The sequence below is a fragment of the Amblyomma maculatum genome, chromosome 7 (assembly GCF_055883805.1).
Source record: "Amblyomma maculatum isolate TAMU_Amacu chromosome 7, ASM5588380v1, whole genome shotgun sequence".
Lineage (NCBI taxonomy): Eukaryota > Metazoa > Arthropoda > Arachnida > Ixodida > Ixodidae > Amblyomma > Amblyomma maculatum.
This window is the reverse complement of record NC_139350.1, coordinates 21510747-21533523: the sequence shown is the minus strand read 5'-3', so window position 1 is coordinate 21533523 and position 22777 is coordinate 21510747. Positions and strand designations below refer to the sequence as shown.

The 22777-nt window shown below is 46.1% G+C and overlaps 1 pseudogene; it reads right to left on the bottom strand.

Annotated features, from left to right (window-relative positions):
- Positions 1-1040: 1040 nt before the first annotated feature.
- On the bottom strand, positions 1041-3050 carry LOC146182799 (uncharacterized; annotated as a pseudogene).
- Between the last annotated feature and the right edge of the window lie 19727 nt (positions 3051-22777).

Here is a 22777-nt window from a genome sequence, read left to right as displayed (position 1 = left end):
TGCCAAAGATCACAGTTTTTTGATTCCTGTGGAAATCATTCAGCACGAAACGAGGCAGCTGGTGTGGACCCAGAGGTGTACGACGTACAAAGATAACAGGACAGCACTTCATGCGTATGGCTTGATTACCATTTCTACAGAGTGCGCTTAATTAACGGGGAAAGGAAGCAGCGCAAAGGGCGGGAAAAGAAAGAAAAACAACACATGCTAGATCTAACTAGCCCGAATCACTGCTTTGCATCAGTTCGCGCTCATGTTCACATGTGATGATCTGCTTTAGTTTATGGCAAGCAAGCGTGAAATGCCTATATGCAACCCCGGAAACTGAATTACACACACTGAACAAAAGAGCAGCAAAATAATGAAACTCACCTTCAGCCTGATGTACGCAACACTCTTCACTTGACTGCGGATTTCCCGAAAATATCAAAGGTGTTGCTGCAGTGAAAAGTTATTAGCGCACATTGCACACGGGCTTGACGTACAGTTCGAGACCACGCAACAAACTGTGGTTCTTAAAATACTTGTCAACATTTTCAGCACGCTGTGAGGATTGCGACCACTCGGTTGGCCGAGGGAGCGGAAACAAAACGGCAGTGGTGGTTCACAGACGGAGCAGTGGGGTCGCTTGCAACCATGCCTTCTGTGGGATATTCTTGGGGAGAGTTATGCCGGCCTAATGTCGTGGCGGCACTCTTGGCGTCCGGGGGATGGGGAAATGGGATGAGGGGAGGGAGTTAATCATAGCCCGCACCAAGCAAACAGCCCGGAGAACATCGGCAGTCCGGCGTGGAGGCTCCGGTGCAGCAGCGCTTCTGGGTAGGTCCAGGCGAAGACTGGTACTGCGCCTCTGCGAGGCACAGCGAGGACTGCTGATGTCAGCAGGACGCCACGACGATTGAGACAACCGCGGCAGCAGGGGAGGACCGCAATTGACTGCTGCCAAGGCAGCAGCGCGGCGGGTGGCGTTGAGGGGACCGTCCGTAGACGGCGCGCCGAGGCCCGTTGCCACGAGCCTGGTCCAACACAGGGGCGCGCCGCTAACGCGGAGGCGACGAGGGGTGTGCAGCGGGGAAAATCAGGTCACCGGCACAGCACTGGGTCGACGCCTCGAGGGCGGAAGGGGCGTACTGTGAGGGTCCGGAGAACCTGGAAGCAGTTGCAGCACTGGGGCGCAAGTCGCACGCTGCAGCTACGAGGGGCGTGAAGAAAGGCACGGGTCCGGGCACCGCAGCGGCAAGAGTGCTGGCAGAAGCCAGCGAGATGGGGCCGATGGCCCAAGGACTGCACACCAGGACACTGGAGCACGAAGGACTGTGCCCCCAAGGGGGCGAACAGGACGCGCGAACGCGAGAAGGACGATTCAAGCCGACGAGTGCGCGGCGGAAGCGCACGAGCTCTGCCGGAGCGAGTGCCGCACACAACTGCTGCCGCCGAGCTCTGAGAGGCGACTGACGCGCGCGAAAGGCGCCTAATCGAGAGAGAACGAAAACCTACGTCCGTTCCCCTCGAAAGTCCGAGGGGGAAAAGGAATCATGCCTGGCGAGGCGAAAGTGCGGGGGTTGGCCGCCGCGCGAGAGAGGCTCTTTTTTTTTTTCCAAAGCCATTCACACTTTCAAGGACATGAAGTCGTCAGCGCATTGTCACTGGAAGCAAATCCGAGCCAAAGTCTGCCATGCTTGTCCTCTTCGTGTTTTTTTTTACCCTCTTCCTTCAAAGCAGCATATGTTGGTGCCTTGAGTAAAACACTTGGAACGAAGCACTCGCGTGTGCAGAGCGATGCAGCCCCCGAAGGGCGGGAAGTCCTCCCGGTAGAGAACCAGCGGTGGCTCTCTTTGATTTCTTTTCAGCTTGTCTTGCAAAACCCACATGGTGCGTGTGTGTGTGCGGCGAAGGACATGAAAGTAGGTCCGTGACAAAGTTGGAAAGCAGACCTGTCACGGCTTCTTCCAGAAGTGAACAATCGTCGCGTGTGAGTTGCGCCCGGTGCGAAATTTCTTGCACGAGCTGATGCGTTAGCGTCATTACCAGTGATTCCCATATGGCCAGGTATCCGCCGAAGGATGTCAAATGGCATCATCTAGGGCCGCGTGGAGACGAACGAGAGTTCTACGGCGGGAATCTCTGAGGGCTTACCAGAAGTGTAATGAATGAATTACAAACTTTATTCAGACAAAGGAAATTCTTCCGGCATGGGTGGCGCCCTGAGCCCAGAGCCCCAGTGGCCTTTGCCGTCTTGCAGGCTCTGTAGATCAGTTTGAGCTGGTCATCAGGCGTCGAGCGAGATAGCGCAGCCTCCCACGGCTCCGGTGTTGGTGTGGTGTTTATTGGCGCTACCTGTGTTTTTTGACACGCCCATGTAACATGATATAGTGTAGGGGGTTCCCCGCATAGTGGGCATTTATTCTCATATGTTGTGGGATGGATTTTACTTAGTAGACTCAGGTTGGGGTAGATGTCAGTATGTAGCTGTCTCCAGGCAACCGACTGCTCTCTATTAAGGTCTTCGTGGGAGGTGGGTAGATCCTCCTTAAGGCTCTTTGATGTTTAAGGATGGCTCCATAGCGCCTAGTGACTGCGTCCAGTTCCCCGTCGTTGTGCGCCTCCCGGTCGGCGTATGCTCGGGCTTTGGCATCGGCACATTGGTTACCTTTGACAGTCTCATGGCCTGGTGTCCACGTTATGATGCATCTTAAAGAGGTGGTTTTTCTTGCCTTGAGTATGCGGATGGCCACAGTGGATATGCGTCCGCTGCTATACCTTCTGCATGTTTCTTGCGAGTGCGTAATGATTTGTGTAGTAGCCTCCTCGCCTTGGTGGGTGATAGCGAGAGCGATTGCCGCTTCCTCAACCTCGAGAATGTTGTTGCTCTATCGAGGCGCAGTTGATTTCCCCAAGCTATAGTGATCAACCACGCTGGCTACCGCTCCGTATTGTTCTTTGTATGGGGTTGCGTCGATGTAAAATATGTTTTTTTTTTCCCCTGCGAACCTTGTTTCGTGCGCCTCTGATCTTCCCTCTCTTCTCGCCTTGTATATTTTCGGATGCATGTATTTTGGAATCGGGTTGACCTTAATGATCTCTCTTATTTCCTTCGGTAGGAACACACTGAATATACTGGGTATGAGAGATGCTTGCCAGAAATAAATAGCAGAAGTGTAGAGTAGACTACACAGTACCAGGCAAGAGGAAGGTGAAAGGTCGTCAATAGTGCATGTTTGCTCGGGATTTTCTTTTTGTGTGTGTTTGTGTGTTTTCTGCCGTTTCGGAGAGCCGGCCCGCGCGCGGGCGGAGCGGCGCCCGTACCCAGGGAGGGGGGACCTTTTCATTGTTTTTGGTTACAATGGGAAGTGTCCCTGCGTGTGCGCGTTGTCTGTCTTATGTCTTTCTTGAGGGGCAGGGGGTCTCGCGCATTGAAAGGCGCTCGGCCGTTCGGTGTTTGGCCTGGTGGTTAGCGTGCGAGGTTCCGAACGCCGTTGGCGGAGCCCGTCGAGCGCCCGCTGGGAGTTGTTTTTCTCTTTGGTATGTGTAACAGGCAGCCGTAAATCTCGTGCGCGTCCTCGAGAGTGGCATGCCAGTGGTGGAAAGGCCGGGGTTGAGACACTTCGGCGAACTGGATATCGGCTATGATTTTTCACGAGACTGCGTGAACGGTGGCAGTGGGACGCCGGGGACGTTTTCGCGGAAAAAGTGAGACCGCGCGAAAACGGCGAGTTGTGGGGGTAGCCCGGGAGTAGCGAGGGAGAAGACGGAAGTTCTCCTGTACGCTCGCTTGGGACGACGGACTGTCCTAAGCCGGAGGGCGACCCAACTCAGTGTCTTATCTGTTCTTTCTTTTGACTGTGCTGTACTTGTTCATCCATCCGACATATTATTTTAATTAAATCAGTTTGTTAATTTAATTCGGCTCATTGCGATTCTTTCGGCGAAGCAAGGAGACGGGACCATCACCAACAAGAAGAAGAAGAAAAAAAAAAGGAACTTCAAGAAACAAGAAAAAGAAGTTTACTGAAGGGAAGGTAAAGACTGGATAACATGGAGGAGTTCCAGCAAGATCATATCAAGGCGTTCTGAGTGCGGTGTGATCATGAGTGGCAGACGATTCCTGCCTGAGATCCACCGTCGATCGTATGAAAAAATAACAGTGTAGGTTACAGGGAAGACGGAAACATGCTAGCTGATATTGTTAGGCTTCTGTACTGGTTTAAAGCGTATGAATATTTTTTTTTTCTTTTTAATAATGCATGGCTGAAAATTCGCTGATTGCTCACGCTTTTCTTTTCTAATGAAAAAAAAAAAGCGCTTACAACCGAGCTCAAACTAATCAGTGACTTTAAATCCACTGATGATGCGCGATCACCGAAAGGCAATAATAAAAGCACAGCTTTTACGAGCGATGTGCTCCGTACAGAAGGTGCACTGAGTAAGTATCATTTAGCCTTGAGCGCCGAGGCTCGCAAGACCCGCGCGCGTACAATCGGAAGCACGCCGCCCACTGTCCCTCTCCGCCCAATACTTTATCCCAATTTTAACACCCGGACACCCAAGGTGGCGGCGGCGCACGGCAGAAGCCTCTTTCAGCGCTCAGCGATATCAAAAATCCGGTTCAGCCCGCGGCACGCCTCTCTTATAGCGTGTGTGTGCCAGTGCACGAAGGCAGAGAGGGCTCAGTCAGTCTGGACAAAAGGGCCGAGAAGCCGAGGGGCACACACCGAGAAATTGGTGGAACGGAGCAAGAAAGAGAAGACGTGGGGAATAAGCGAAACACAAGCACTGGAAGAAATGAACAGAATATCAGCGTATTGCGAGGTACGGGCTACGGACTCCGTGAAGGTTTTAAACGGGTCTGTATTTAGATAAAAAGCGACCCAAAGAGAAGAAGAGGGCCCCAGGCTATGCGAGTGCAGTGATTTCGAAAAGAGGCACATGGTTTTTAGGTTAATCCGTTGTGGGATCCTATATTGCAATAGAAAATGGAAAAATAACTGTGCAGGTACATAACAAGCTTATGAAAGGAAGGAAAGGAATAACGGCGGTAAACGTGTGCTATTTTTCTTTTATTAAGACTCGGGTAACGCGTTCTAGTGCGTATTCATTTTTACCTGGCTTGTATCCGTGTGCTTCATACGTACGCTGAAACAGCGCGCTAGGCAAGCGCTGTTTCGTGCAATAAAGCATACGCTCATTACGCGACGGAACCTCTTGTAAGCAGGCACCATTTCTACTGATGTGAATTAAGAAGAGGGTAGCGAAAAGCTTTACGATGTTAAAGATTGAACCGCATCTCCTCAAGTTTCTCTAAAATGCCGATATTTCCACTACATTTCCGCGCCACAGCAGCTCCAAAACGCATAATTCCCTGCTCTGTGAGCTGCTGCAATACCCCGAACCTGGTCGTCCAATAGCTGAGCAAGGTCAATGCAGCCGGCGGGTTAAACCAGATTCGCTCGCTTGAAATAGGAAAAAATGTAAAAGCGAAGGGGAACCTCAGCCGGAGAGGAATTCAGCAAATTATCAGCAGGTGCCATCCCGAACTTCCGCACTGGGACTGAAGCACCAAGATCATTTTGCGCGTTCCAGCAAAACATGCCTGCGGCTGTTGGCAGCAACAAATAAACATTACAGTAATTCGCGACAATATTAAGCGTATAGCATCATGTGTGCCCCAACGTCGGCTACCTGGCAGAAAAGGGAAGGTGGCGCTAGCAGGCGCTACGGGTCACAGTCGTCTGTACAAACTTATTGTGCTGTATGCAGTGCATATTACAATACGAAACAACGCAACTTTGATGTCGGGTGCAGTTTCAGTGAATGAATCAATCTGCATTGACCTGAACAGAGTCGTGCTGTTCTACTGAGGAACCAATTTAAGCAAAGCATTCAGTTGTATCCTTGAATGAGCAGTATGATCCGGTTTACTGTATCCTATTGTTTTAACATTTGCATAGATGCTGAGAATGTCGTGCTGATTGTTCACACCGCCACTTGTGATACCATTTTGGGAATGAGCTCTTACAATAGTTTCACCAATAAACTTGCCATTCACTTATGTGTCTTTGCTATGGCCCTTATAGCACTATACTATATAGATGCTGCTTCCTTTCAGTCACTTTTTCTCTACACTGCGCACCTTAGAATGACTTTCAAGGTGTTGTTGCAGCTTGATACGGAAATGAGGCAAACTTTATGGTTCTAAGAAATTTATCTTTTGGTCTTGTTGCTCACTGAAGCAATTTCTCAAAAAAGGCAGCTGAATACTCCAAGCAAATGCACACTGATCAAACCTAAATGGCATTTTCATACCCTGAAACAAATCTGCACAGCACTATACAGTGCAGCAGTGGTAGAATATATGTCTTCTGTAAATTTTACAGCCCCAATAGACGGGAGGAGAAAATTGTGTAGGCATATATGCAGTGCACAGGGCAAATAACTGGAAGAAAGTGGCATTGTGCACATGTGCAAAGGGAAGGGAGCCTTTGTCAAAGGTGCATGGCAGAGGGATGTTTGGAGCTTGTTTGGCGCATATTGGATGTGTGGTTGAAATGGGCAATTTTAAAGACCACAGGGGCCAGCGAGAACATGAATGATGTCTAATCTTAATTAGGATGCTAGTATCCTGCTGTGAAGCACATCCCCACCCTGTCATCATGTTTGGCATTTAGCTTGCAAGAGGCCTACACCCTGCTAATGCTTCTCGTAAATGCCTGCCCTCCACCACCACACAAAAGTTTAGACAGGCACTCCTAATTTAGGTTCCTAGAAAAACCCCTAGTCAGGGATAAGGCGGGCTAGGGACGCAGAGGGCAGATATGGGTTAAAGGATGCTTGGGACACAAGCTGTTGCATTTTCGCCTGCGAGTAGCAAAATAAAAGGAATGAAAGAGAGGAAGAAAGAGCTCTTGTTGTATATTCTTGCCAGCTTTCAGACTGCTGGATCAGTACATGTATATATATATATATATATATATATATATATATATATTCCAATTCACCTCATCTGTCTCCTCAGGAACCTGCATGAAGGGCAAGAGGCAACAATCAGAACTGGGCATGTTCTTACTGATTGGTTTCCGATTGAGAAAGGAGTGAGGCAAGGCTGCATACTGTCGCCCTGCCTATTTAACCTATATGCAGAGTGCATCATGAGGAAGGCCGGTCTGGACGAGTCTTCGGATGGAGTGAAGATTGCTGGAAAACGTATCAACAACCTTAGATATGCGGATGATACCACTTTTATGGCAGAAAGTGAAGTGGAACTCAAGAGACTTCTGATGCGCGTAGAAGAGATGTGAGAAGTTTGGGCTTAAACTGAACATTAAAAAGACAAAGATCATGGGGTCTTGCCCTATCAAGTCCTGGAGCATCAAGGGACAAGAAGTGGAAGCTGTGACAGATTTTCTCTTCTTGGGCTCCAAGATTACCTCGGAAGGAGACTGCAGCCATGAAATTAGGAGACGCCTGCTTCTGGGAAAGAGAGCCATGGCTAGCCCTGACCGCCTAGTAAAGAGCAGAGACATTACACTGCCACCCAAGATCCGTATAACTCGTGCTACGTCCTTTCCAGTTATGATGTATGGATGCGAGAGTTGGACTGTGAAGAAGGCTGACCGCCGAAGAATTGACGCGTTTGAATTGTGGTGCTGGCGGAGACTCTTGAGAGTTCCTTGGACGGCCAGAAGATCAAATCAGTCGATTGTCGACCATAAACCCTGACTGCTCATTGGAGGTTCAAATTCTAAAGTTAAAGCTCAGCTACTTTTGTCATCTGATGAGAAGATAGGAGTCGCTGGAGAAAGATTTGACGTTGGGAAAGATTGAGGGTCACCGGAGAAGGGGCAGGCAGCGAACGCGATGGTTAGATGGCATCCTCAAGGCGCTGCAGATGAAGTTATGTGATGTTAGGAAGATAGCGAGAGACCGGAAAGCGTGGCGTGATATGGTCCATAGGGTCACGAAGAGTCGGACACGAGGGAACTGAACTGATATATGTATGTATGTATGTATATATATATATATATATATATATATATATATATATATATATATATATATATATATATATATATATATATATATATATATGGGTGTGTTCAGATAAGAACGAAAATTGAGGTGCCATGACCATTTTTTGTTTTGAAGAAAATTTTTGTATGTGGTGGGCAAATGTCTCGCCACAAAAAGAATGAACCTTAGTTTTGCAAGATATGCAGTAGATTTCTCTGGAAAAAAATCGTATACCACTACAGGTGGAAAACGCCATTTTTGCCATTTCAAAAAGTTGCAAGTTTTGAGCCCGGTTGCATATACATTAAACATTTCTCGTAAATTACTTTCTTAGTGAAGAAGTTTACGACACTTTAAGTAATAAAAACATTAAGGACGAAGCGTTTTGATGCAATATGTGTTTTATTAAAAAATCGTGAACTTTGATTCAGGTGCAGCCCGCTGCACAAAAGTCCATTTTCAGCCCTTTATTCTGGCATGATGCTCCTAAATGTTTTCGCTGAAACTTTTTTCCTGCAAATATGGAAATTATATTCTCTATTTGAAGCAAAGATTGCAGTTGTAAGGCTGAAAAAGTGTTTTTTTTTTTATGACGCTTCAATATCTTCTGAGGTTCAAAAGCGTCAAAATAACGAGCAATTTGATTTGAATTAAAAAAAAACGTCATCTTCATTTTTTTTATTTATCAGAATAATCCCACATGTCTCGTAATTATAACGCGCTGAAAAAGTGTTGCATTATATTGTTTGAAGTTATAAAACTAAATACAAATTCAAGCTCATGATTGAATTGCTGGGGATATCGTAGTATTACCCTTGGAAAGCTTAACTGCGAAAGGGTAAATAAATTTGGCGCAATGAAAATGCAAGCAAATTTCATTTCGCACGGTTTACAAAATCCTCACCAACCCCCTGGATTATTTTTTGCAATCACAGTGTGTTAAAATTGGAGCAAATTCGCTTTTTGGCATAATTCCTTAAGAACTGCCTAACATCGGTCAAACTTGTCCGCACTGTGTAGGTTCTACATTGTATAAGGCGCTTTGCTATGCAATAGATTATTTATTGATAGAGAATAACTGCACTTCTAAAATCTTTTTTGAACCTGCATACATAACAGGAATCTGGGGGATCTCTCCAAAAGGGTTAAATATAGCGTTTTGATTTCTGGGCGCTCTAACCAATGCACGACCGCTCCAGCTTCCTGTCTCCTTCGCGCATACAAGGTGGGCGTTTCTGAGATAGCTACTACGGCGATGGCTACAAGCGATACCCCTGATAGCGGCGCGGGTTAGCGAAATCTGACATCTTCGGCACTGTCGGTGACGGCTCACTCCTCCCTTTCTGAATTCGCACATCTTTTATGTTGGTACTCTTGTCTGGGGCAATCGAGTTCGTCCGTAGTGTAATATTCTAAAACCGCAGTGATGTCTTCCTGCTGTAGCTTACACATAGTGAATCTCTCGAAAGTGGACCACACGCCTTCCTGCTTTGCCATCTTCCTCGCTTTTTGAATTATGTACCTTGTTGCCTCAGTAGCTGGCAACGTTTTTGAAAGGATGAACATCGGTTGTAGGCGGCATGAAGGTTGCTTTCCCAGCTACTACAATTCGCACACTCGTCTACTGGTACAACAGAGGTACTGGGGACAGTATATACTGCCTGTATCTCTGATCGGATTTCCCTGGCCACCACTCGTGTCACCTCTCGCTGCTTTTGCTTTGCATAGGAAAGTCTTATTCACAATGTCAGTGGTTTGAAGGGCGAAATTTAGGAAGAAAGACTGGCCCTGGCGTTTAAGTTTTCCACAATTTCCTGCTCTGGGCGGAATTCTTCGCCTACTTCCATTCTGTCTCTCTGCACGTTATCTATGTCTTCCCTGTAGCGGCCGTAACAGTTTTGACAGATTACGTCGCTTTCACGCACACGGAGAGTTTCTTCGGGAAGGACTTATTTTCTGAGAGCCGCGACATCGAGATACTACACTGCGAAAATTTCTTCCGCTTTCAATTGTCTTCTTATGTCTCTGAGTAGTCAGCGTGACACATTCGATTCGGATAGTTGTTCATGGTGCGAAACGCTCACCTCTTTTGAAGTGTCTTCCGAAAAATAGGTGTTAGCAGACGCAGGTCCCAGGGCACATTTTTCTGTCGCACTTCACTGGCTATGAACCGGCAACACTGTTGTTGTATGAGCCGTATGCAGTGCGTATCAGCTGATGTGCCAAGCACTCTCGCGGAGGGAGCTCTACAGCGAGCAGAGAAGCCTGAGAGAAAAAGCGACCTCACCGAATTCGAATCCAGATAACATCCACTCACGGCTAGATTGGGCTACGTGTAAGGCCACAGCTCGAACAGATGAGTTAAGCGTTCGGAGAAGAGGTAGTTTGCGAGTGAGAACGATGGGATCGAGCTTAACTCCCCAAGCGGCAAAAGGGGTGCTATCACAGCCGGGATCGCGTCGGGGGTTATGTACGCCTACGGAGCGGATGCAGTCGAGAGCAGCGGCATCTCGGTAAAGATACATTGAGAGCAGCAGCGCGCGTCTTGAGTGCACGCCACTAAATGGCTGAGCTCTAAAATGACGAGCTAAAATATGCTGCGAGTCACACATGTCCCAGTGTCATGCAAGTTTTCAAAGCAGAATACGAGTTGTTGTCTTATAGGAGGGCTGAAAACACAAAGAATTTGCACTTACGCACTAGACAACTGCACCGCTGAATACGTAGAAATATGCCTATATATATATATATATATATATATATATATATATATACAAGATGAGGTAGGGGCGCACTAACGAAAACAACGGTTTATTTCCTACGTTTCGGCCAGGGTAAACCACCACCACCACCTTCGTCAAGAATGCCAAGGAACATACGTATATATTACGCTTCATTTAAAGAAACAGTTTATTGGACTGGACGTTTGGACAAGAAGCTGGCCTTCACCATGAGAGCGAATGCAAATGATGCGGGTAGCAAAGAGCGGAGAAAGACACAGGTGGCCGAGAGGCTGGGGTAAAAAGCAGGTGCAGGCGGGGAGGGGAAAGAAAGTGCAGGCGGTGAGTGCGAGAACAAAAAAAAGGAGGGCACATGGAAGGAAGCACAGTAATAGGTATGACCACAGGGGACGAAAGCAGGAATTGTGTGGCCTTCGCTGTGTGTATGGTGGGAGAGGCTGACATTCCTTCGAGCTACTGGCAGTAAGCTTGACCCATTTAAGGAAGGAATTTAGGGGGTAACTGAACTTTGAAGTGGAGAAAGAATACCAGGGCTCTCATTTATGCCGGCCTGCAGGGCATTAAATTTAAATATAAAGTTCGATTCTCGTTGTTCCCGTTCGCGGTTGCTATGGAAGCCGCTCGAATTCATGACTTTTCTGTTGCAGGTGTTTGGACAGGGGAAGGTGGGGGAGAGATTTAGTGTGCGCGCGATGGCTTTTGAATCGAATTCGGAAGGGGTTCTCAGTCTCCCCTATGTATTGCATTTGATACTCGCCACACTCGAGCATGTATACCACTTTGCTGGCGTCACAATTCAAAGTTCCGCGAATGGAGTGTTTAAAATCAGTGTCTGCTCTTTGCCGTGGTCGTTGTTTGCATGTGTTTGCAAACTTGGCATCTATTCTTTCCGCACGGCATGCAATCCACAGGATCGGCTTTATCGACGCTTTTTCTTGTTTGATAATCTGTTCAGATGTGTATTAAACCAAGGCGCTTTGCTCTTAGCGTAGGCGGTTCTAAGGGGGACGTATCGGATGGTTAATTCGAAAATTTTATTTTTGAACATGTCCCAGTTAGTTTCTATGGACCGGTTGTTGTAAAGCGATGGCAGAAACAGATCTAGAAATAAGCTGTTGATGGCAGTGTAGTTAGCTTTGTTAAAATCACGAAATTTTCTTTTTTGTCTGCTGTTTTTGTTTGAGTCACCGTTCGCTCAGCCCGGGCAGGTGTGAAACCATTTATAAGTCGTCTGTTGATGTTGAAAGAATAAGGTCGAGAATTGACGATGTATATACTTGGTGTTGCTCGTGTAGGAGGACTAACAATCTGTGATAAGTTGAAGTTTGAGCAAACGGAAAGAAACAGATTGGATTCGGCGGACGGGGGATTTGAAAATGAGTTATCAAAGGACCAGACGATATTTGGAAAATTGAAGCCACTGAAAAGTAAAAGATCAGCACCAGGGAAACGAGTTACAATATGATTTAATGATCGCAAAATGATGAGTCAGCCAAGGGGGATCGATAACATACACCTTTATTACCTTTTTAAAGTTCAGATTCAGACAGCACCATATTAGCTCTAAATTATTAATAATAGGCACAACAAACAATCGATGCATTCACTAATAGCAATTAGGACTCCACCACCAACTCTGCCCGTTCGGTCACTCCGGAAGACAACATATTTCTTTCCACAATTAAACAGTTCACTATTCTTTATTTTGCTATTTACCACGTTTTTGTTAACGCAATAATATCAGCATTAAAGTCTTCTATACTCGCGCGTAATTCATCTTTTTTTTTGGGTAAAGGCTACGGATGTTTGTATATAACACTGAACATTCGAGGCTATTCGAAGCGCCTCCCCTCATATGATCCTAGCTAGTAGATATCATACGACCAGACCGGATAGTTCTGCTATGAGTTTCTCTCGCGTTTTCTGTTGAATTTTCATAGGAATTGCTGATTTAATTAATGGCATCTTTATTTTCGTTGTAGCGCTTTCCTCCGATAAAAATTTTCTTGTAACCAAGTTTGAAGGATACATCACCTTTGGATTGGCCAGATTCGATTAATTTTTTTCTGATATTGCGTGTTGCTGAGCAGAAGTCTCCAGTAACTCCTTTACCGCTACTTTTCAGACTCCCGTCTTGAGAAGACTAGTTCCTTTGTTTTATAGTTTTCGAATCTAGCTATAAGTGGTCTTGTTTTTCTATTGACGAAACGCCCAAGTATGTGTGCACGGGAGATATCTGAACTACATATATCGATTTTCATCATTTCGAGAATTTTTTGCTCCGCTTCGGACGATGTTTCATCTGCATTGTCAGTTATGCCATAAAAAACCAAATTGTTCCGTCTAGACCGATCCTCCGCGTCAAGACCGGATCGATGCGCAACATTGTCTTTTTCGAGGCTGATGTGGCTGGGGGTTCGGGGGCCTAGGCTTCACCGCAGTGGAACCATCAGGAGCCGGGATCAAGGAGCAGAAGCAGCCAGGGAGGAGAGGCAAAGAAGAGCGTTTTATACAACTTTTTACATGATGCTTATTTACAGGTCAAGAGAGAAAAATGGAGCTCTCTGGGGTGACAATTTCCACCGCTTAAATACGGTGGGTTATCCCCACTTCCCTAGCTGGGGAGACAATGTTCCGTCGGTGAAGTCCAATCACTGGAGGTGTGGGGTCAACCGTCAAGGCTGCTCGGTGGCGCGCCTCTGGCCCATTCGGCACAACGATAGGTTCCCTGCTGTCGCCGCCGTGGCGCCAAGGGGATTAAGGCCTGCTAGGCAGCTAGTTTCTATCCCGAAGGAGAGGAGGCGGGAAGGGTTGACCACCGCAGACGGAAACAAAGCGTCACTCCGCTGCCGTCGCCGCCGCTTTGCTGCCTTTGGCGCCGGTCGCTCGCCGGCGTCCGCTAAGTATGCCTCCCTTTTCAGCTGCTAAAGTCTGCGCGTACCTCGGCCGGAACCCCGGTCGCAACAAGGCGCTCTACTGTAGCATGCAGCTCTTTCGTGTCCTGCTGCCAGTGCTCTAATACCGAAGTTTGGTTCTCTGCTTTTTGCAATCTTTCATTTATTTCTATCATTGCCTGTGAAACATAGTGCTGCTGTTGTTTAGGTTCTGACATCATTGTGTTTTGTGCTAATTCCATTCTTTTGGAACGCATGGTTTATAGTAACTGTGCAAGATCTTCTGGGCCCAGATTGCTTTCGACGTCACCGCATGTGAGCAGTAACAATGAACAGAAAGGCGCAATCACTGGGCACGGAAGCACGATGATGAAGCGATCATCTGATTTCAAGCAGGCAAACGGTAATTTGGAGAAGTAACTGATCTGCAGAACGAAGAAACGGGTGCGTAAGTCTTTCCTTCATCGTGCCTCCGTGCCCACTGACAAGTGAACCTGGCTTTATCCATTCCAGATGTGATGACGTTGATGTTGCGGCTGCGCAGAAGGGCCACGAAGCCAGTCGACAGGATGGCGGTTCCGGGGCTGACGCAGCCTCGCAGAATTCAGCCACAGCTGAAGCATCCTCCTGCCGGTGGCCATCTGCCGTCATCCCAGCCGCAAGAACGAAGAAACGGGTGCGTAAGTCTTTCTTTCATCGTGCCTCCGTGCCTACTCAGTGTCGTGTATGTAAGATGTAGGTTTTGGAGGGATATGTTTGATGAGGGAATCGATGTAGTTAGATATTGGTTCTGTGAGCGTGCCAATGCCGGATACGATTGGTCGACCGGGATGATTTTCTTTGTGCAGTTTCGGGAGCATGTAGAAACGCCCTGGGGACGGATCTATTGCCTCTAGTGCCTTACTCGCGGTAGTATTTCCCCTTTCTCCGTTAGCGGCTTTAGAGTTCGTGTAATTAGTTCCTGGTGTTCGGCCGTGAGATCTGATGGGAGTAATTTATAGAAATTTGAATTGAGTTAGCAATATCCCTCATTAATGTACTCGTCTTTGTTTAAAATTACTATACCACCTCCTTTATCGGCAGTTTTGATGACGATTTCCGTTCGCTGGTTAAGTGATGCTAAGGCGTTACATTCTTTCTTCGAAATGTTAGAGGGCCCGGGCTTGTAGATCTCGAAAGCGCGAAGGATGTCCCGCTGTGCAGCTTTTATGTACTACAAGCCCAGATGTTTTTCCCTATTACGGTTAGGCTTTTCGAAAAAATATTCCTGTAGTCTTAGGGTTCGTGAAAAATTGTCTAGATGCTTAAGTAATTTGTATTCGTCATATCGTCCCATATTTGGGCAGAATTTCAATCCACGGGATAGGAGTGCTCTTTCTTCCGGGGTATGTGTTGCGTTTGAGAAGTTAATAATGTTCTGCTGAAAGTGTGGTCTGTCCGGTGTTTGGTTAGAATGGCTTAGGTGGGTTTTTGAATCGTTTGCTTTATGATTAGACTGATTTATAAAACTACTCGGTTGTGGTGTCGCGCCATGCTCGAGGTTTATATGAGAAGAGACGTTATCTCTTTGAAATTTTTCACACTACTTATCCCAAATTTCTGTAGTTCTCCTGCACTGGAAGACCTCAAGTTCGTTGGCCTCAGTTGACAGTGTCATGTTTTGACGAACCCGCCCCTCCTCCCGACTTAGTGATGCCAACCTCTCCTCGCAGTGATCTATGGTTATTCTCAAAAGGTTAAGTGATGCATTTTCGAGTTCTTGGCTCCAAGCCAATTTATGGGCATTTGAAAGGTTGTCCATTGACAGAATTAAATCTACAGAAAGGCCTTTCATATTCGATTGGAGATAAATTTTAAGGGCTTTTACATGGAGCTGGTGCCTGATTCGTTTGTCTATATTTTTTCTTGATTTTAAGAAATACTTGGAGTGCTTGGCATCATCTGGGGAGGGAGCAGTAGGCGGGCGAGCTCTGTCAGTCCCGCTTAATCCACTGGGCTGAGCCACAGCGTCGCCTGGGGTCATACCTTTGTGTCGGTGCAGCGGCGCTCCTGGACGGTCGTTTCCATTGGAAGGAGAATGTTGGCGTTCTGTTGTGTCTCTTGGAGTGGGTGTGCTGACGTCAGTTTCGATGTCCTGCATGGTGGATGAAGTGCTGGGATCGAAGTGTTCTAGCTGAGACTGGACCCATCCGTGATCGGGGCCTCGTCGAAGTGGAGACCGGTGATGTACCGCCGCGCACAGCAGGCGTCGGTAGTAGGGACGGGTGGGTGGTTTAATATATTGATTTAATATATATATATATATATATATATATATATATATATATATATATATATATATATATATATATATATATATATATATATATATATGCAGATCAATTAAGGGGAAATGAGGGGGCTCGTTATATATGGTGTCAATACATGAAGGAAAGAAGCCAACAGCCGGCGAGGACAAGGAAAGCGTTGGGGATGGTACTTTGTCTTTTTTTTTAATGTTTACTTAGATAATCACAGAAATTAGTAATGTAATCTGTTTAGGGGCAAGATAATTAAACAAAGTAGAAGAAAAAACAACGTGCCGATGGTTTCTTCTACTTTCTTCTACTTTTTTCTTCTACTTTTTTCTTCTACTTTGTGTTTAATTATCTTGCCCCTAAACAGATTACATTACTAATTTCTGTAATTATCTAAGTAAACATTAAACAGAAAAAGACATAAAGTACCATCCCCAGCGCTTTCCTTGGCCTCGCCGCCTGTTGGCTTCTTTCCTTCACACATATTAAAAGAGTCACACTGAAGAACTTAAAACATATTTATTTGCACCTTTCTCAAGAATGGAAGCACGACCTTTCTCAAGAATGGTTTACAGTGCGCTCAGGCGCCTTAAGGGTATTACAATGACAGCAACAGAAGGCAGAGAAAGGGAGACTGAAGGGGAAAATTGACAAGAGGGGCGGGAAAAAAAAAAAGAAAACCTAGGGGCATTTCTCCGCCACGCGAACACAAAAAGGGGGGCGGACAAAACAAAGAAATGCGCGCGCAAAAAAAAGGGGGGGGGGGGGGGGAACGTGCAATCTGGAACCAGTGTGGGTGGGGTAAACAACCCAAGCCGGAGACGGGGCATCTCAATGGGTGTACACATTTGCTTTAAGTGCAGGTATTTGCGGCGCCTTTGGGCGGGTGGGGTGCAGCAACAATACACAGGTGTACAATAAGGCAGATAAAGCATGTAAAATGCACCCAGGACGTAAAAGCGGGGAGAACAAGGAGAGAAAAAAAAGAAACAGAAAGGAAACTAAAGCGGTAGGGATAAAACGAAAATATCGCTGTAAACGCTGTTCATACAGCTTTCTTGAAGAAAACACGCCATATGGAATTGATTTGGATGCGCGCGCAAAAAAGGGGGAAACGAGGAATCAACAGCCAGGGTGGGTGGTAAACAACCCAAGAGGGAGACGGGGCGTCTCGATGGGTGTAGACATTTGTGTTGAGTGCAGGTATTTGCGGCGCCTTTGTGCTTGTGGGGTGCGGCAACAAGACACAGGTGTACCATAAGGCAGATAAAGCATGTAAAAGGCACCCAGTAAGTGATACGGAAGAGAACAAGGAGAAAAAAAAAAAAAGAAAGCTAAAGCGGCAGGGATAGACGAACATATCACTGTAAACGCTGTCTATACAACTTTCTTGAATAAAACACGCCATAAGGGATTGATTGAAGGTGTCAGAAAAAAGTACAATGAAAGCACCACATTTACTTAAATAGGAATTCCACTGAGTGGCGCCGCGCCCAAGATCGAAACAAGTTGTCGCTATACAAACATACATGTGCACCCCACAATAATGGCAGTGTTCAGTGTCAATGAATAAATAAATAAAAACCGCAATAATAACTGTGTACAAAAATGAAGACCATAAGCATATAAACAGCCACCAGAAACAATGATCGCATCGGTTGGAATTTACGTGGAAAGGCAGGAGAGCTTGTCAGCACTCATTAATGCCAGCATTCAAGGTATTGAATTTGTAAGTTAAGTGCGACTCGCAAGCTTCCCTGTCATAATGTGTTTGGAAGCCTGACTATAGTAGCGTCACCCTTAATGAGTCAAACGAATGCCTTTTGTGCTTACGTGTCTCAAGATAGGAAGACTTGGCAGTGATCGTATCTATGCCCGGTGGTTGTTTATTCTTAATCGGAAATGCGTTTCTGTTTACCCAATATATTGCTCATGGCACACGCCGCACTCGAGAAGATAGACCACATTACATGTGCCACAGTTGAAGTCCCCTCTAATTTTGAATGAAAAAGAGGAGGCGGTGCTTTGGACCGTTGTGGCTGTATTAATCATTGGACAAACCTTACAGCGAGGTTTATTGCACGGTATACATCCTGAGACTTTTTCATAATTTCGATGAGGTCACCACGTCTTTGAAGTTTTTCGCCCTTCTCTACACGACACGGACTGGTTCAGGAAGTAGGCTCCTCATTTGTTTCGCTATAGAGAAGAATATTATTGTACTTTTTTAGAACAGTATTGATGTTTGGGGCTGATGCTGCGTAGGTTAAGATTAGGTTAGTTTGGAAACCAGATTGCTGCAGGCTTCTTGTGATTTAAGATGGCACCTTGCGCTCCAGCTTTTTTGACGGCATCATCGATAATGGGCTGCGGGTAGCGCTGTCGAGCCAAATCTTTGCGGAGCGTCTCACAGTTGGAAATGAAGTCCTCCTCACGAGAGCATATGCGAGCCTGGCTGCATGGGATGCCCTTCTTGAAGTAATTTACCTGGCTACTTAATATAAGTACTGGTGTTTGACCGTTGGTTTCCTAAACACTGATGTTATAAGTTGATTATACGACACATCACGCGTGGCATCCAAGACACTAATTACCGAGGCAGAGTAAGTATGAGAGAAATAAATACTGCTGTGAACATTATTAAAATTAGCGATGAACTTCAGTAGTTCTTCACCATGGCACCGTATAAGAAAAATGTCGTCTACAAATCTCCTATAGAAAAGAGGCTTGAGGAGGCACCTTTCACGGAATTCAGTTTCCAGAATGCCCATACATATATTGGCATAATTAGGACCAACCTTAGTTCCCACTGACGTTCCATTTATTTGTACATAATGGTGGCCATCGAATTCGAAGTTATTCATTTCTAAGACTAAGAGCAGTAGTCTTTCAAGGGTCATGTCAATTAATTTCTCAAGTTTAGAATCTCTGTAAGCACAATTACGGCTGTCCTAATCCCATATATATATATATATATATATATATATATATATATATATATATATATATATATATATATATATATATATATATATATATATATAAAGGTCCACCAAATGGTAATATGGGATACATGACACCCGCCGGGGTGGTGCATTGGTTAGGGCACTCAACTATACTGCTCCCAAGGATGCGGGATCGAATCCCGGCCGCTTTTCGATGGAGACGAAAAGCAAGGTGCCCGTGTGTTGTGCGTTGTCAGTGCACGTTAAAGAATCCCAGGTGATCGAAATTTCCGGAGCCTCCACTAGGGCGTCTTTGATAGCCTGAGTCGCTTTGGGACGTTAAATCCCGTAAACCAACCTAAACAACCAACTCTCGAGCGGGGATATGATGATGGCGGTCTACTCGCCTCTCGAAAATGTGCAATTTGTTGTATGTGAAAATGTGTTGTATGTGACAATCTCAGGGGATGCACGGAAAATGAGGCGCTGTCTACGCGCTACATCTGCTATGCATTCACTGCATGCTAGCTGCAGCGATGCAGGCGGGGTGTGCACGAAAAAGAAACCCAGGTCACTATTCCCATGCAGTATTGTAAATGCGCTATCTCCCCCGCCTTCGAGTCCCCGCGCTTTTAGAATCCCTTTCTCCTTCTCCCACTGCGGACAACCCCTCTTGACGACGCACCCCTCCTCACGCCTTGGAACATTGGAGAGGGTTGGGAGAGGTTGGGCGGGAGGAGAAGGAGGGAGGGTAAGGAGGGCGTGCTACTCTTTTTTTGCTTTTTGGTAGTGTTGGTTAGTTTGTTTTCGGCCATGCGGCCGTAGAGCGCTCGCGGAGGAGAGCCGGGAGCGCCCATTCTTGCGGCTGTATGATGGCCTGGTGTCCATGTCACTCAAGAAAGCGGCAGCTACTTTTCAAAAAGCGCTTTAATCCAATGTTCAAGGAATGTTAATCGCCAAATATGCGATTCGTATATAATTGTCATTTCCTAAGATACACAGTTTTGTTCCCAAGCAAAAGTGTTCGCAAAGCGAGTTGTCTGTAATTTTAAAGCGCGAAGAAAAGCAAGGAAAAAATAGAAAGACCCTACTAAGAGCGCATTTGTTTTTCCCGAAAAGAGCCAAATCTGGGCACCGAATTAGGTGAAGTTCAGCTGCAATTTTTAGTTTGCTCAAAGATCTTCAAAGCTGTCACTTATAGCCTTCCAATGTGTTGCTGTGGATAAAAAAATAAAACTGCATTTTGCTTTTTTTCCGCGAAGGTGCATTTGGCTCTTTTCGAAACAAAAAAGAAACCTCTTAATTGGTTTCAAGATAGCTTCTATTCATTGCAGTGGGCAGTGCCGCTAAGATTAGACAAAAATCTTGAGCTTTGCTATTTTGTTTTTTATCCAGTTGCACTCTCTCAAAAAAAAAAAAAGCATGTTGAACTTTGACACGCCGGGAGGCTTATTAGACACCTGTAGTAGCCGTATGACATGTTCACGTATCTTCTGTTACAGTGTTCACACGCCATGGACCGCCACTACTTATATGCACTTAGTCGGTTAACAATCACCAGCTGCTGTTTTCTACATAGAAAAAAATGTTGTCAAAATCAAAGGCTTTGCTGTTTCTTAAGCATAGAAATTATTTGTACAACGCTCGAAGAAAGAATGGGGAAGAAAATGGCATTTTCCTCCTTTTCGCATAACCCAGTTGCGCCCTTCACAAAAAGAAGAAGGAAACGTGCACAAGCTCGTCGCCAAGACGCCCGCTAAAAACCATTAACTTCTGTGGGGGGGCGCTGACCCCTGCTTTCCGGCTTTTTCGACTGCCGACAAGAAGGGTGGGGTGAGAGGGGATTGTGAGCAAGGGGAGCCGACACACGGGGAAACACACGCGTGGCACTTACTTCACGGGATTTCGGCACTGCGGGGAGATGGCCCATTGCCTCCGACACGCGGAAACCGCCACACGGGGAAGCGTGCTACACCCGTATGGGCTGCCCTCACGGGCCCAACGCGGGCCCCCACGTCATAGCCCATTTTGTGCCACCTGGGTCCCTAAATTTTGGTATTTTGATGGTGCTCAAGTGTCGGGTTAGGGACATTGCGGGCTCGTATTAAGAGCTCGGTAACTTGAGATAGGAACAAGTTAGACTAAGTGGAGTTGTTTATTTTTTTTTTAACGGAATTTTTCTCATGCAATTAAGATTGAAAAAAAAAAAAACGTACGTGGCACAGTGTTTACCGAAGATGACTATGAAACGGGAGGTCAGAAGTTCGATCCCCTATACAGACTCAGAGCAGATTTTTTCCTTATTTGTTTTTAATATCTACTGCCTCTAATTTGCCGTAGATTGCTTTTATTTTTTTAACACAGCTTATTTGACCCAGCAATCACAGCCGTGAAATACTGGGCGCTTGTCCGTGTCTTACTTCCTTCCGTCCTTCGTGTACTTTTGCGCTATTTTCCATCATGGCAGTATTTATACTCGGCCCATAATCCCGACTGGAGATGAGCTTGTTTTTGTATGGTCGAATTTATACAACGGAATTAAAAATTCTACTTAACAATTATGCGATTAAACCAAGAAGAATAAAAAAAGAAGTAATTATAAGAAGAATTTTGCGTGGAAGAAAAAGATAGAAGGATTAAACAAAGGAACAGTATAATGACACCAGAAGCGAGTGAGAACGAGAGGGCCGAGCCTGTGGGAGGTGTCACACGCTATAGTGTGACATAGCATTTGAGCGACCGTCTAGCCGTCTTGCGTCTGTCGGCCGACTGTTTCCGTCGGCGCAGTGCGACATAGACGCAAACATCACGAAGACGCTGACCGAATCGTCTCGTGCTAATGTAACAGGCCCTTTCGCAAAATCCAAGCGTGCTGATCGAGAGCATCAGCCTCGCTAAAACAGGAAGGTATTTCAAACCAGTCTCCTTATTCCAGATTTCTTGAGAAGGGTATTGCTAAAAAGTACCTGCATGCCGCTCTTGACAAATCCTGCCTACATAAAATGACCATTGCGTGGGTGAAACATTGCTTAGTGCAGGATTTCCCTGTGAGGTGGTCACCTCTGTTTTAGAGGCCCTTGCCAATGATGCTAGTGGTTAGAGGAGCACCGCCGCAGTGAAGAAGCGCAAGGTACAAGAGCCGTTGCCATTCCGTATTACCATCAGGTCTCAAACCTCTTAAAAGACATGGCTCAGAAAGGTAACGTCCTGGTTGTCTTTACTGCCAAAAAAACTAAAAAAAACTGGCTAGCATTAGCATGTGCAATATAGCATCAAGCGCATAGGCAGGTTCATACCGTGGGAGAGTGTCGTCGTTTACCGGATACCCCTGTCCTGTGCCAAAGGTAGGACAAATTGAATGACGCAGAAGCGTCACACTTCAGGAGCACAACGCAGAAGTAGATGGATTGCCGGGGGAGGGGGCAAGCGGTCGTCCATTGTTGCCACTGCCGTGGTTTTGTTTCACAGAGCCAAGGCATGTGCCTCGGTTCCGTGAAACGACAGTCTTGAAGAAGTTTGCGTCCAAACTCAGCAGAAAAGTATACGAAGCATACTTCATTAAGATGGAATTCGCCTCTTACTTTAGCAACTAAAACCTCGGTAACCTTATTCAATAACTTAGGGAGTTTAACTATCCTGATAGAAAGCTTTCGCACACACGCCAGCGTTCCAGTGTTCTTACTTTGTCAAGATGAGCTTCACTGTAAAGGTGGACCACGTTTATGTCGGTTTTCAACAGCTTCTTATCCAAAGAATGGTTTTCACTGCTTGGTACGCCACGATATAAAGCGAAAAGATGATGCTGGTTCCATGGTGTAAAAATAGAGCAACCGCTAAAGTGGAATTTTTTACGGACGCAAAACAGGGTTTATATTCGAGGAAAGCAACAAAAC